Source organism: Coregonus lavaretus (genome assembly GCF_964263955.1).
Source record: "Coregonus lavaretus genome assembly, chromosome: 28".
Classification (NCBI taxonomy): domain Eukaryota; kingdom Metazoa; phylum Chordata; class Actinopteri; order Salmoniformes; family Salmonidae; genus Coregonus; species Coregonus lavaretus.
This window is the reverse complement of record NC_140015.1, coordinates 29,055,159-29,068,405: the sequence shown is the minus strand read 5'-3', so window position 1 is coordinate 29,068,405 and position 13,247 is coordinate 29,055,159. Positions and strand designations below refer to the sequence as shown.

General features: G+C 44.4%; 1 pseudogene across 1 annotated transcript in view; it reads left to right on the top strand.

Moving 5' to 3' along the window:
• LOC311103216 (centrosomal protein of 112 kDa-like) overlaps window positions 1–13,247 on the top strand; it is a 118,268-nt pseudogene that overhangs the window by 104,681 nt on the left and 340 nt on the right. The window contains exons 22-23 of the transcript in view: window positions 6,683–6,745; window positions 10,961–11,110. The product of the transcript in view is annotated as a centrosomal protein of 112 kDa-like (transcript). The remainder of the gene's footprint in view (window positions 1–6,682; window positions 6,746–10,960; window positions 11,111–13,247) is intronic.

Here is a 13,247-nt window from a genome sequence, read left to right as displayed (position 1 = left end):
AGTAGGCCTTTGGTGATGAACACACTGTATGAAGTTAGGCATCACATTACGAGACTCTGCTATGTTATAATGCCTGTAACGGCTTCTCTAATACCAAGCAGACACACCCTCCAAGTCTAAGACAGGCAGATGTGTTCAGGCAATGACTCATCCATGTGTAGACTTGTGTGCGTTCGTGCGATATGTATTAAGTGGGTGCAGCAGTGCCTGTTAGGAGGAACAGTGATGTTGCGGAGAATTTGAAGTGACAGAGCCAATGATGGGAGGCTGTGAAATGGAAAATAAAAACTCTTATTACTGCCGTGACACTTCAAGAGGCGCTTACACACACACACACACACACACACACACACACACACACACACACACACACACACACACACACACACACACACACACTTGTACACAGTGATTACAGACAAACAAGCAAATAACATCTCCCGGAGTCCTCTCCCTCGTAAATGTAACCCAAATTGCTGCCAGAGACGTGTGTTAGGTAGATACAGAGGTGTCTGTACCAGTCAGTCACTGTAGTGCACCTAGTGTTGAAAGGCCTATAGATCACTGAGACATCTCATACCTGGGACACCGCTAGTCGTTGTTCTCTCTGTAATGTTTACAAATCAGACTTTCAGTATATGTTTATGTTCTTGTTTATAAGGTCTTTATAATGATCATACCAGTTTGTGACTTCTGTTATAACATGTTATGTAGTATTCATAAAGGCTTTATTAATACTGTATGTATGTACATAAGGTCAGCTGAAGTATAGTGTTAGCAGGTTTTATTTTGGGTTGTTTCATCAGTTTATTAAGTCACCTTGGAGATAACAGTCATATAGAAAGTACCTAGCCCCGACCCTTTATCCGCGCACCTGTCAATCATCACATATTTTCCACCCACTCTTACTGCAATGACATCACCTGAATGCTAGCCGGCCTCTCGTGAATCTCGTAGTATCATGTCATTTTGTTGTGTTGTCAAAGATTAGCTAAGCCCAGATCTCTCTGTCCTGATATCGTTGATTTAAAACATTCCTGAAAAAAAGGTCCATATGGAAGAAATATCCTCCCGTACAGAAAAAAGCACATGAATTTCACATGACCTTATGTGAAGTTAATGTGATAACATGAGACAACATGTAAAAGCAACATGTGATAACATGGAACTACACATGTGAAAGCATGATCTCATGTGAAATAAATGTGACAACATGGGGATGCAAAATTTAAGTTTTTCACATGTGAAAATGCAATTCCACATGTGAGAGTTAGATTTTCGCATGTGAATGCTTTTTTACATGTGAAACTGCAGATTTCAACTGTGAATATGCAATTCACATGTGAGGTGAAAACATGTTATTGTCCTCACATGTGAAAAGGTGGTGTTAACATGATAACTCTAAATGTAATACATGTGAACAGATTTCACATGTGAACAACTGACCTCACATGTCTCTTTTTTATTTTTGTTATTTTTATTGTGAAAATGTGATTTCACATGTGTGTTTTTTTTGTAAGGGGATGAAATTGTATGGGGTTTTTGAAGTAAGTGGTACGCTGTTCAGCTAAAATAGTGTACAAAAGTCTTGAATCACTGACGATTACATTTGACATGATTACTTAGTAATTACTTTTCAATATGACCCCACCTGGGATACAAACTCAAAATCTCTGGGTTTGGGGTACGCTGATCTTTCTGCTGTGCCGCAAAGTCTGTAGCATTCCTCTACACATTCATTGCCTATAATCTCTGAATTTAGCAAAACAGTGCCATCTGCACTGCTATTTTAGGTATCAGTTAATCTGACTATTCTCTCATCATTGATTTTATTGACTTATTTCAGCAATTTGAGGGGTTTTCTGTGTAGTCTAATGTTGATGGGGCATATTATTCTGTTTTAATGTTACTCCTGAATCTTTGTGTATTTTTACCAAAGCTGAGATTTACAGTGGATTCGGGAAGTATTCAGACCCCTTGACTTTTTCCACATTTTTGTTACATTACAGCCTTATTCTAAAATGGATTAAATTGTTTTTTCCCCCCGCTTCAATCTACAAACAATACCCCATGATGACAAATCAAAAACAGGTTTTTAGAAATGTTTGCAAATGTATACAAAATAAACAACTGAAATATGACATTTACATAAGTATTCAGACCCTTTACTCAGTACTTTGTTGAAGCACCTTTGGCAGCGATTACAGCCTAGAGTCTTCTTGGGTATGACGCTACAAGCTTGGCAAACCTGTATTTGGGGAGTTTGTCCCATTCTTCTCTGCAGATCCTCTCAAGCTCTGTCAGGTTGGATGGGGAGCGTCGCTGCACAGCTATTTTCAGGTCTCTCCAGAGATGTTCGATTGGGTTCAAGTCCGGGCTCTGGCTGGGCCACTCAAGGACATTCAGAGACTTGTCCCGAAGCCACTCCTATGTTTTCTTGGCTGTGTGCTTAGGGTCGTTGTCCTGTTGGAAGGTGAACCTTCACCCAAGTCTGATGTCCTGAGCCCTCTAGAGTTGGTTTTCATCAAGGATCTCTCTGTACTTTGCTCCGTTCATCTTTCCCTCGATCCTGACTAGTCTCCCAGTCCCTGCCGCTGAAAAACATCCCAGCCACATGATGCGGCCACCACCATGCTTCACCGTAGGGATGGTGCCAAGTTTCCTCTAGACGTGACGATTGGCATTCAGGCCAAAGAGTTCAATCTTGGTTTCATCAGACCAGAGAATCTTGTTTCTCATGGTCTGAGAGTCCTTTAGGTGCCTTTTGGCAAACTCCAAGCGGGCTGTCATGTACCTTTTACTGAGGAGTGGCTTCCGTCTGGCCACTCTACCATAAAGGACTGATTGGTGGAGTGCTGCAGAGATGGTTGTCCTTCTGGAAGATTCTCCCATCTCCACAGAGGAACTCTGGAGCTCTGTCAGAGTGACTATCACCTCCCTGACCAAGGCCCTTCTCCCCAGATTGCTCAGTTTAGCCAAGTGGCCAGCTCTATGAAGAGTCTTGGTGGTTCCAAACTTCTTCCATTTAAGAGTGATGGAGGCCACTGTATTCTTGGGGACCTTCAATGCTGCATACATTTTCTGTTACCCTTCCCCAGATCTGTGCCTCAACACAATCCTGTCTCGGAGCTCTACAGACAATTCCTTCGACCTCATGGCTTGTTTTTTGCTCTGACATGCACTGTCAACTGTGGGACCTTATATAGACAGGTGTGTGCCTTTCCAAATCATGTCCAATCAATTGAATTTACTACAGGTGAACTCCAATCAAGTTTTAGAAACATCTCAAGGATGATCAATGGAAACAGGATGCACCTGAGTTCAATTTCGAGTCTCATAGCAAAGGGTCTGAATACTTATGTAAATAAGGTATTTCTGTTCTTTATCTTTATTAAATTTGCAAAAATGTATACAACTGTTTTTGCTTTGTCATTATGGGGTATTGTGTGTAGATTGATGAGGGAAAAAAATAATTTAATCAATTTTAGAATAAGGCTGTAACGTAACAAAATGTGGAAAAAGTCAATGCACTGTACTTTACTTAAGTCCAACGTGTAGGAATGCGTGAAATCAGTCATTAAAACAGACATGGTGGCGTAGCAGGGAGATCGGAATGCCACGAACTAAGAGATTGTGAGTTCAAATCCCAGGTGAGGACATGTTGAATAATAATTACTGTATAATTAAACATTCATCATGTAATCATGTATGTCAAAGTGTGTCAAATATGTTAAAAGCACTGTTTGTGTGTGTATCCTAACAACACATTTTTGTTCGCAGGGCATCTCCTGTGAAATCTCATGTAAAATATTCACGTGAAAATTTGAATCCACATGTGAAAGGTAATGTGATCACGTGAAATATCATCACTTGAAGTAGGTCTGGGAATTACCAGGGACCTCACGATACGATATTATCACGATACTTAGGTGCAATACTTGGAGTCAAAGTGTCGATATAATATCGCCAAAATAATATCGCGATATGTAACTGTATCAAATGTTTGTTTTCCAAAAACACATGGTTTCACATGTGAAATAAAATGTAACATGTGAAATCATGTGGTTTCTCCATATAGGCTGTCTCTAGGATGCGTGATGTATACAATGCAATAAACGGTATGTGTTTTGTGACTTAGCTAAGGAAACACAAGGAAATGATAAACCTCTGGCAAACCATGATGTGTAGATATTTTTCTAAAGCCGCCTCCTCCTTCTCCTGCAACAATACAACGCCCTATTCCAAGGAAAGAGAAAGAGCAGTACAGCTTGAGCCAGGGTCGGAGCCAAACAACCATAGCTATGTCTATGTTCCAGTTTGTTTGTCTTTGTCAGGTTGACATTGACTTCCTGTCTGTACCTTGTTGTGTGTGTGCGTTGTGTCTATTTCTGTGTGTGTATGCATTGTGAATATTTCTTTGTGTGTGTCCGTGCGTATAATGTGTGTATGTGCATGTCCGTGTGTGTTGTCCTTCTTCTTGCCTTGTGTGTGTGTGTGAGAGAGAGAGAGAGAGAGAGAGACTGGCCCAGTTCCAGCCGCAGATTGTTAATTAAGTTCTGGTAAGCGGTGCATGCTCCTGCCTTCAGATCCACTTCCACTGTTCCTCACACACACACTTCAAAGGCAACCTCAGCCGCTCACCGCTCCACACCAGCCAGGATTATTAAGCGATTGAAGAGTCTGATACGGCCTCAAAGAGCCTTCAGCGCTAAGACGCTTTTGGCAGGCTGCGCAGGTAGTCCGCTTTAAAATACACACACATGCACACACTCTCTCCATACTGTTTCACACAAAAACACACACACAATGACAGACACACACTCCACATACTCACACACACACCACACACTGCACTCACTCACACATCGTTAGTCTACTTTAGACCTGAGGGTCTTTCTGTGTGCTTACTTTGTTGTCTCAGAACAGAAACACTATTAATGTCTACTGTATATAAAGTAGATACCTTTAATGCATCAGTATACTGTTTTCCTGTGGTTTTAGATATATATAGTGTTCGCCTATATTCCCATGAGTATGTGTGTCTGTATGGGGGGGGGGGGGGGGGGGGGATCATAAAGAGTTGATGTTTTTCATTAGACATCTAAAACCGTATGTGTGAAAGCAAACACACACACGTACACACTTAGCCCAACAGTGGACTTTAATCAGGCTGGAGTCAAAGCAGGAACAGTCTCTATAGCAACAAAGGCAGGCTGGGGGAATGGATGGACGTGTCAGTCTGCCTGTCTGTCAGGTACAGGAGGAACATTTAAAGGGCCGGCATAGTGTTTTTGTTTTCCTGTCTTTTCTTCTCCTTTATTTCTCTTCTGTCGTTCACGCCTTGCTTTGTTTTCTCTCATCAGCCGGTAAAGCCCCTAGAGAGACAGAGCGAGACAGACGAGAGACGTTCAAAGCCAAACAGACAGACAGGAAGAAATACAAGAGCCGTATCCGTGGTGACGGCTACCTGTATCCGTGGTGACAGGTGTGTCCGTTCGACAGCAGGCTGCTGTTCCTTTGCCGTTTGTCAGGAAGTGTTGGGAGCAGGGCCAGGCCCACCGGTGTTGATTCGTTTTTAGGGGTGCATTTGCTAGTACAGAGCATTACGGGGCCGTCTGTCTGTTAGTATGTCTGTTTGTCTGTCAGTGCCACCAGGAGAGAGCTGATCTGAAAGGGTGTTGTTTAGACTATACTAATCTGTTGTCAGGACTGACCTGTGGAATCTCCCCGGCCTTCTGTGTTTGAGTCATCCTGTATTTGTACAGTGTTTCAACTTTCAGAGAGAAAGAGAAAGAGAGAGGGGGAGAGAGAGAGAGAGAGAGAGAGAGATAGGGAGTGTTAAAACAGAACCAGTCACAGTGGAGGTGTAGAAAGACCAGACTGACACTGAACCTGCACAGGCATGTCTGTGACATCAGAGCTATATAAAGTTGATATTGAGGGGATATCTACATATTCATCTCACAGTGCTCTGTACCCTCTCAGTGACAAGTCATAATGTAGAGATAGTAACTGGTTGCTTATTGTGAAATCTCTATGTATGGTTCTAGCTGGCTGTTAATGCCTTTTCCAAGTGGACGAAGAATAAAACCCAGAAAGCACAACTCAAAAATACTCCCGTCTGTCTGCCTTTATCACATTTTGCATGTCTGTCAATCTGTCCTTCTGTCCGTCTGTCCGTGTGTCTGTTTCCATCTGTCTGTCTGTCTGCCTTTAACACATCGTGTCTGTTTGTCTGTATGTTCCTCCTCCATGTTGTGTCTCCCCTGCCCCAGTTTCCTTCTGTTTTTCCCTGATAATTGGCAGCCGTGGCTGATTTCTCCCTCTCTTCCTGTTAAGTGATGAATAGTTGGCAGGGCATCAGAGGGAGCGGTGTGCCCGCCGGGCCACTCACTGGCTGCTGCTGCCACAGGGGCGTCGAGCCTGGCACCGTTCCCAGAGTAATGCCAGCCCAGCGACAGGCAGGCAGGGGGACACACAGCCAAGAGACAGGGGTCAACGGCTGTGTACGTGTGTGCGTTTGTGTGTGTGTGTGTGTGCCCTTCCTACAAACAGGTCCAATTTTACAACTCTCACTGTCTTTCAATCTCTTTCTCTCTCTCTCTTTCCCTCTCTATCTCTCGTGTGTGTCTGTATGCATATCTCTTTGTCACGCTCTCCCTCTCTCCACTTTCTGTTGCAGACGACCAGCAGACTGAAGCATATTGAGAAGGAATACGGTCAGAAGCTTGCCAAGTCTGCTCAGGTAAACACTTCTCTTCCTCTTTTTGGCCTTTTTTTGGGGAAGATTTGTTTGTAAAGAGCAAACAAACGTTCAGCGGGAAGCTATGAGAAAACAATATACACTCCTCCCTTCCCTCCCTGCTTAAACACACACACACTTTTACAACAGACACATACACATATACCACAAGTTTAACATAATGCTGCAGACAAATGAATCTACCTCCTAGGTTTTTGTCTTCTTCTTCTGTTCCTCTCTTTCATGTCTTTGTGTAACATCCATAGGCGTCGGAGGCAAGGGTTAGCCAGGCTTTGGTCCAGGCACTTCACAGGTGGTGTGGAAACCTGGCCCAGTTAGTTAGCCAGGTTTTATAACCAAGAGGTAGACTTTACTGTTTGATTCTAGTTGTTTCACAATGTTCATATTTGCCTTTAAGCCATATGTAGAATCCTATTTATGTAGATGCAACGCCTCGCATACAGCAATACGGAACCCAGGTGGGATTGGCTGGAAGATATGAGGGTTTTAGGTAACTTTTAGGTGCCTCACACACACACACACACACACACACACATGCACACACACACACATAAACACACACATGCTCACGCACACACTTGTTCTTTCTCCCCCCCTCTCTGCCCCTCCCCTCCCCTGGCCATGACGTCAGGAGGAGTTTTGTTTGAAGGTTCTCCTCTCCTCTTGCTGGGACCATATGTTTAACATTAAACCTAATCTCCTCAGACTGAGAGCAGTTAAAGCCAGAGGAACTCTCCTCTCTGCTCATGAATCAAAACCACCAGACCATTCCTCCTCTCCTCCATTCTTCCCCCCATTCTACCCTTTCTTTCTCTCTCTCTCTCTCTCTCTCTCTCGCTCTCGTCTCGCTCTGTTTGGACATGTGGGATGCTTTAAAGCTACAGTCTGAGATTAGTTTTTTAAGCAAAAATATAAAGAATTGAAATGAAACAGATTCCCAGATTCCAGACTGTGGCTTCAAACGCCTTTAGCTGTGCAGTATAAAAGACCCCAAAACACAAATCACTGTTTATGTTTGAAAACAAAGAAGATTAGATCTATCCCAATCTGAAAAAATAGGGGGGTAAAATATCACATTCTACCACAGGCTGTAATTGCTACATCATTACCTTAGAAGAAACGATTCAAAGAGGGACCATTTTTTGTCTTTCTCTCTCTCTCTCTCTCTCTCTCTCTCTCGCTCTCTCTCTCTCTTTTTCAATCCCCCTGTTTTGGGTCCACTTTCGACGGCGGCAGCGTTGAGTTGAAAGCGAGGTTGACAAGCAGATGTTGTAAGAAAACAGGAGCTTATGAAGTTGCACAATGCCCCCGACATCAAACGTGTCTCGGGTGGTAGTTGAAAGTTCACCCTGTGTTTACTCGTCTTTGCTATGTGGCGAGGTAAAGTTTCCGTCAACAGAGGCTGCAAAAGATGAATCCTCTGTTTTGAACGGGCGAGTTCAACTTAACACCCTTCCTCTGCATTCTGTTGCTGAAAACCCCAGTTCCATGTGTTCGACATTGACAAAACACAACGCTCTAAGGACATTATACATGCATGTGTTTTTTTCTATGTTAAGACCATATTAATGCATGCTATTTGTTGGTATTTGTAGCGTGTGTTAGCGTGTGTTAGCGTGTGTTAGGGGCTTGACTTTCAAAGGCGTTTTGGAGGGACTAAAGAGGTTTTAATTCATAGGAGCCCTGGGGGCAACTGGAACTAATGTAAACAGAGGGCCTTTGAACCTTGGAGGCTGCCCTCACTGTGTAACCCCTAAGTGTTTCTGTCAGAGGTCATCGCTCTCTCTCGCAGGGAGAGCACTGCAGCATGGGTTGTAGTATCCCAATTCAAACATACCAAGCCGCCATACATTATCCTGAGGGGACTAGGGTAGACACATGCAGTGTGAATGCACGCACACACAACACACACACAGGGTCTTTTGAGCTTCGTTAATTAGCGTCTCTGAAATCCGGGCCGCTTAATTGTCTTGCTGAGCGTGGCCTTCCTGAGCGACCTCTGAACCCAGCCCGGTTTGTTTCTCTTCTCTAGCTAATGATGAGGCAACAGTGGGGGTCCCCGGAACTCCCCCAGCCCTTTATCTCAACACTGCTGCTGGTTGAACATGGGAAAGGCTTGTAATATCAACTTAAATACAGTTAGTAGCTGGAAACACACATCTTTACTACTATTATTATTATTTCATGCATAGAAGTACTTAACATCCTAGTAGAATCAGGCAATAACTGAAAGAGAAATGGTTTAAATGACAATCATGCCCTTCGGGGTATTATTTAACTATTTGTTGTTTCTGATCTGGGAGTGCGTCAGTTTACGTGTTTTTTTAATCATTCTTGTTAACGCCCTAGTGAGTTAATTGTGTTGCACTATGCAGTTTGCCTGTCATAGAGGACCGATAAATGGCCAGCTGGCCTCTGAGAGGCCCTACAACTGCCTTTCATTCTGTAAGTTCACTTTGAGGTGATGCAAACCCAGCCTAAACAGAGCTACCAACCAGCCTGTGAAATTAAAGACGGCCTGTTCAGGCCAATTACAGTAGAGTACAGTCAGATGAAGCCCTCGATATGAGACTAGGTATAGAGGTACAGAAATAACGAGAAAGACATGGTTAGTGAGTCATTATATCACTCCAGGCTACAGACGAGATGCTAGAGAATCTATATGGCAAAATAATTATTACGCCCAGAACTGATGTTCCTATAATAATGGGCCATTTGTTGCTTTCATGTGGCTGGCCCCGCTGACTAAATAAGCCTAATCTCTCCCTCTGCGGTCGGCTAAGGCGCTCATTCCCATAACTCCCACTCAATGAGAGGATTCCAGTAAGACTGTTGAACGAAGTGTTGAGTTGAACTAATGCACAGTAAACAATTATCTGTCTGTCTGTATAGCCCAGCGCGAGCGGTTCAACTGGCCTGAGAGAGCATTTTTCTCTTTTTCTCTTTTTTCTCTCTCTTTCTCTCTACCTTCTCTCTTCTCTCTCTCCTCTCTTCTCCCTCCTCTTCTCTCTCCCGGCTGTGGTATTTCAAAGCTACTGCTGCTCCTTTTCACCTTGGTGTGTACCAGTTCACCAACACAACCTCACTCTGCTCTTCACAAAGATAGGAGCTTTCTTCCTCCTCTCTCCATCTCTGCCTCTCTCTCTCTGTCTGTCTGCCTTTCTCTCGCTCTCTTTCTTTCTCTCGATTTCTCTCTTTTTCTCAGGACAGACAGAGAACTGTGAGAACATTAATAATGGCTGAGACTATTGTTGCTGAGACACACCATTGACAGACACTAAACTAATGGTGTCTGTTCCTTAGGGTACAGTATATACTGTACCTATAGTAGCTAAACAAGAGATACATTTCGGTCTCCCACAGTGTTCTACTCAGTAAAACCTTAACAGATAATGACATCATGTTGTTAGGGAATATGTTAAGCATTTCGTATCCGGCTCCAACAAGTTGTGTGTTTTGATGTTAATGCATTTGTCTGCTGCCCACACTCTCTATTTCATTAGCATCAAAACTCCTGTTCCATTTAGACTCAACTAAACACTTCCTGAAATGGAAATCGTTTCAAAACAACAGCAACAAACAGGTTATGTCACTGAAGGAAAAACACCAAGGACTGAACTGTACTGTACAGAGCACTAGAGACCTGGACCTAGGACTGAACTGTACTGTACAGAGCACTAGGGACCTGGACCTAGGACTGAACTGTACTGTACAGAGCACTAGAGACCTGGACCTAGGACTGAACTGTACTGTACAGAGCACTAGGGACCTGGACTGAACTGTACTGTACAGAGCACTAAGGACCTTGACCTAGGACTAAACTGTACTGTACAGAGCACTAGGGACCTGGACCTAGGACTGAACTGAACTGTACTGTACAGAGCACTAGAGACCTGGACCTAGGACTTGGCTAATCAATTCCAATTTAGTATTCAATGACAAATAAAATTATCTTGAGGTCCGGTCAGGGGTCACCAACCATGACCCCCAGAGTCAGTTGTTAGAGTGTGTTTATACTGTCTGTGTCATATGGGGATGTATCAATATCAACCCTCTTGGAATGGTGTTCCTCAGGGTTCACTGTTGTCCCCTCTCAATGTGTCTCTCCCTCTCTCATCCCAACCCATCTCTCACACCCTTCTCTCTCTCCCTCTGCCTCTCCCAACTAATATTTTTCTCTCCTCCCTCTCTCCATAGTTGATAGCAGAGCTGCAGACGTCAGTGTGTGATGCTAAGGAGGAGGCGTTGCGGCAGCAGCAGGAGAAGGAGCGACAGCTGGAGGAGGCTACAGCTCACTGGGATGATGAGAGGAGGCAGATGAGCCGCCATGCAGACACTAAGAGCAAGGTAAAGTTTCATGGACAGTCTGCAAAGGACACTACTATATAGGACCCATGAATGGTGCACGCCACAAAGTATATTCTCACACTTTTCTCAAAACTTTTGCTGAAAAACAGCAAGTGAGAGTACATGGGTAAGTTGACATATAAATACATCCCAAGATTTACGCACATTGGTTGAGAGAGTGGAAGGGGATAATTGCAAGAGTGAGCCCATAGAATGAACAGCCAGCGTGAGGAATGTGCATTACTGTGCCGTGCTTATAGGCTAGAGGTAAATAGGTGAATGACATTCCACACATGGCTAACAGGACAGAGGAGGAGAAACAAGACGCTATGCTGATGATACGTTTGTATTCATTCCCACAATGCCCCTAGAATATGAAACAAAGTGAATTATGTTCTGCTTACTGGATGAAGTGAAACAAGCATTCAGGCCAGCCTTCCTGATTCAGGCCAGCCTTCCTTTCATAAACTACATTATGTTAATAAACACACTACTTCATAAACACACTGTGTTGGTGGTTGCTGAAGCCCTCAGTCCTCCTGGCCCCCCTCAGTGGCTGAGTCCCAGGGAGGGGCCGACTGGCTGGTAAACCAGACACACTCAGTGCCCCGGTCTGGCCAGGAGACTTTTATAGACTAGACACTCTCCTTTGTGAGAGGGCTTTAAACCTGGGGTCACAGTTGAAATGTATGTGCTTTGTCATTTTTTATGATGGGTTTAATCTCTAACCCCCATACTCTGACACACACACACATACACACACACACGCACACGCTAACCCCCATAGTCTCTCTCACACACACAGATGCACACACACACTCCTGGGTTTGGTGGTTGGGAGGCTCTTTAAGTGGCTCGTATGTTCTCTGTCTGGGGTGAGGCAGACCTTTAAATCAGCCTGCTACTGCTGCAGCACTCTTTATTTAGCTCGCTGAGCAACCCCTCTCTTTATCCCTTCTTTTTCCCTTCTTCCTTTGAAGTTATTTCCATTCCTTCTCTCTCCTTCCTCATTCCTTCCTAGTCTCTGTACTCCTTGCACATTTTACAAATTCCATCCATCTGCCGTGGATGTCAGGGGTTTGTTCAATAGGGGTTACAGATAGATACGTAGAATGCTTGTTTTTTATGTGGACTTGAGAACAGTGGGTCCATTCTGTACAGAGCATTTCTGTATTCTACACCTTATCGGATAAACCTCTGCACCGTTCGAATAAAAGGCATGAAGCATTCAAATAACGTTCCTGCAACGTTCTGCCCAGCTGAACTAGCCCCTATACAGGATCAGTTATTTGAACTGTGACTTGAAACTCCAGTAGCCAAACAGTGACACTGTGGTAGTTGTCTGGGTGTGTCTCTCTCTAGTTTAATTGACTGTTGTGTCTGGGACGGAGGTTTGTTTTTAAAGGGTGACCCTCTCTGCACTGTTTGTGGGAGCAGACTTCCATATAAATCCTCTTTCCTCCAGACACTCAGTCCCTACTCTGCCCTGTAGCCAAGTGAGGGGCACTCATTCCTGGGTAGGATCCGCGGGAGGCCGGCCTGCCCCGGGTTAAATAAGCCACCCCGGCGGCTCCGCACCACCACACCTAGAATGTGAGAAATGCCACGTCTTCTGTTGCAATCCAAACACCTCTGTGACTGACTCACTCACTCACTCACTCACTCACACACACACACACACACACACACACACACACACACACACACACACACACACATCTCCCACAATCTCCCTGTGTGTGTATGAGGCAGCAGCCCGGCTGTGTGTGTGTGTCTCCTATCTCCAGTGTTAGCAGGAGACAAAGCTCTGTCTATTATCTATCTCCTCATTATTACCATCCCCCAGTTCTTAACCACCCACTAATGAGCCTCCAATTAACCAATGACTTGTTGATTAAAGTCCAGACGCCACAGAGAATGAGAGGAGGGAGGGGGAGAGAGAGGGGTGAAACAGCGAGCAGTAGAGAGAGAGGGGACAGAGAGAGAGAGTGTGTGTGTGTGTGTGTGTGTGTGTGTGTGTGTGTGTGTGTGTGTGTTTGTGTGTGGAGCGCGGAGTTCGTCTTTGGCCCGTTTGGTGGCGGTGGAACTATCGCGTCGCCCGCTGCTCACTTCAAAGGCTGGATTATGAAAGCTGATG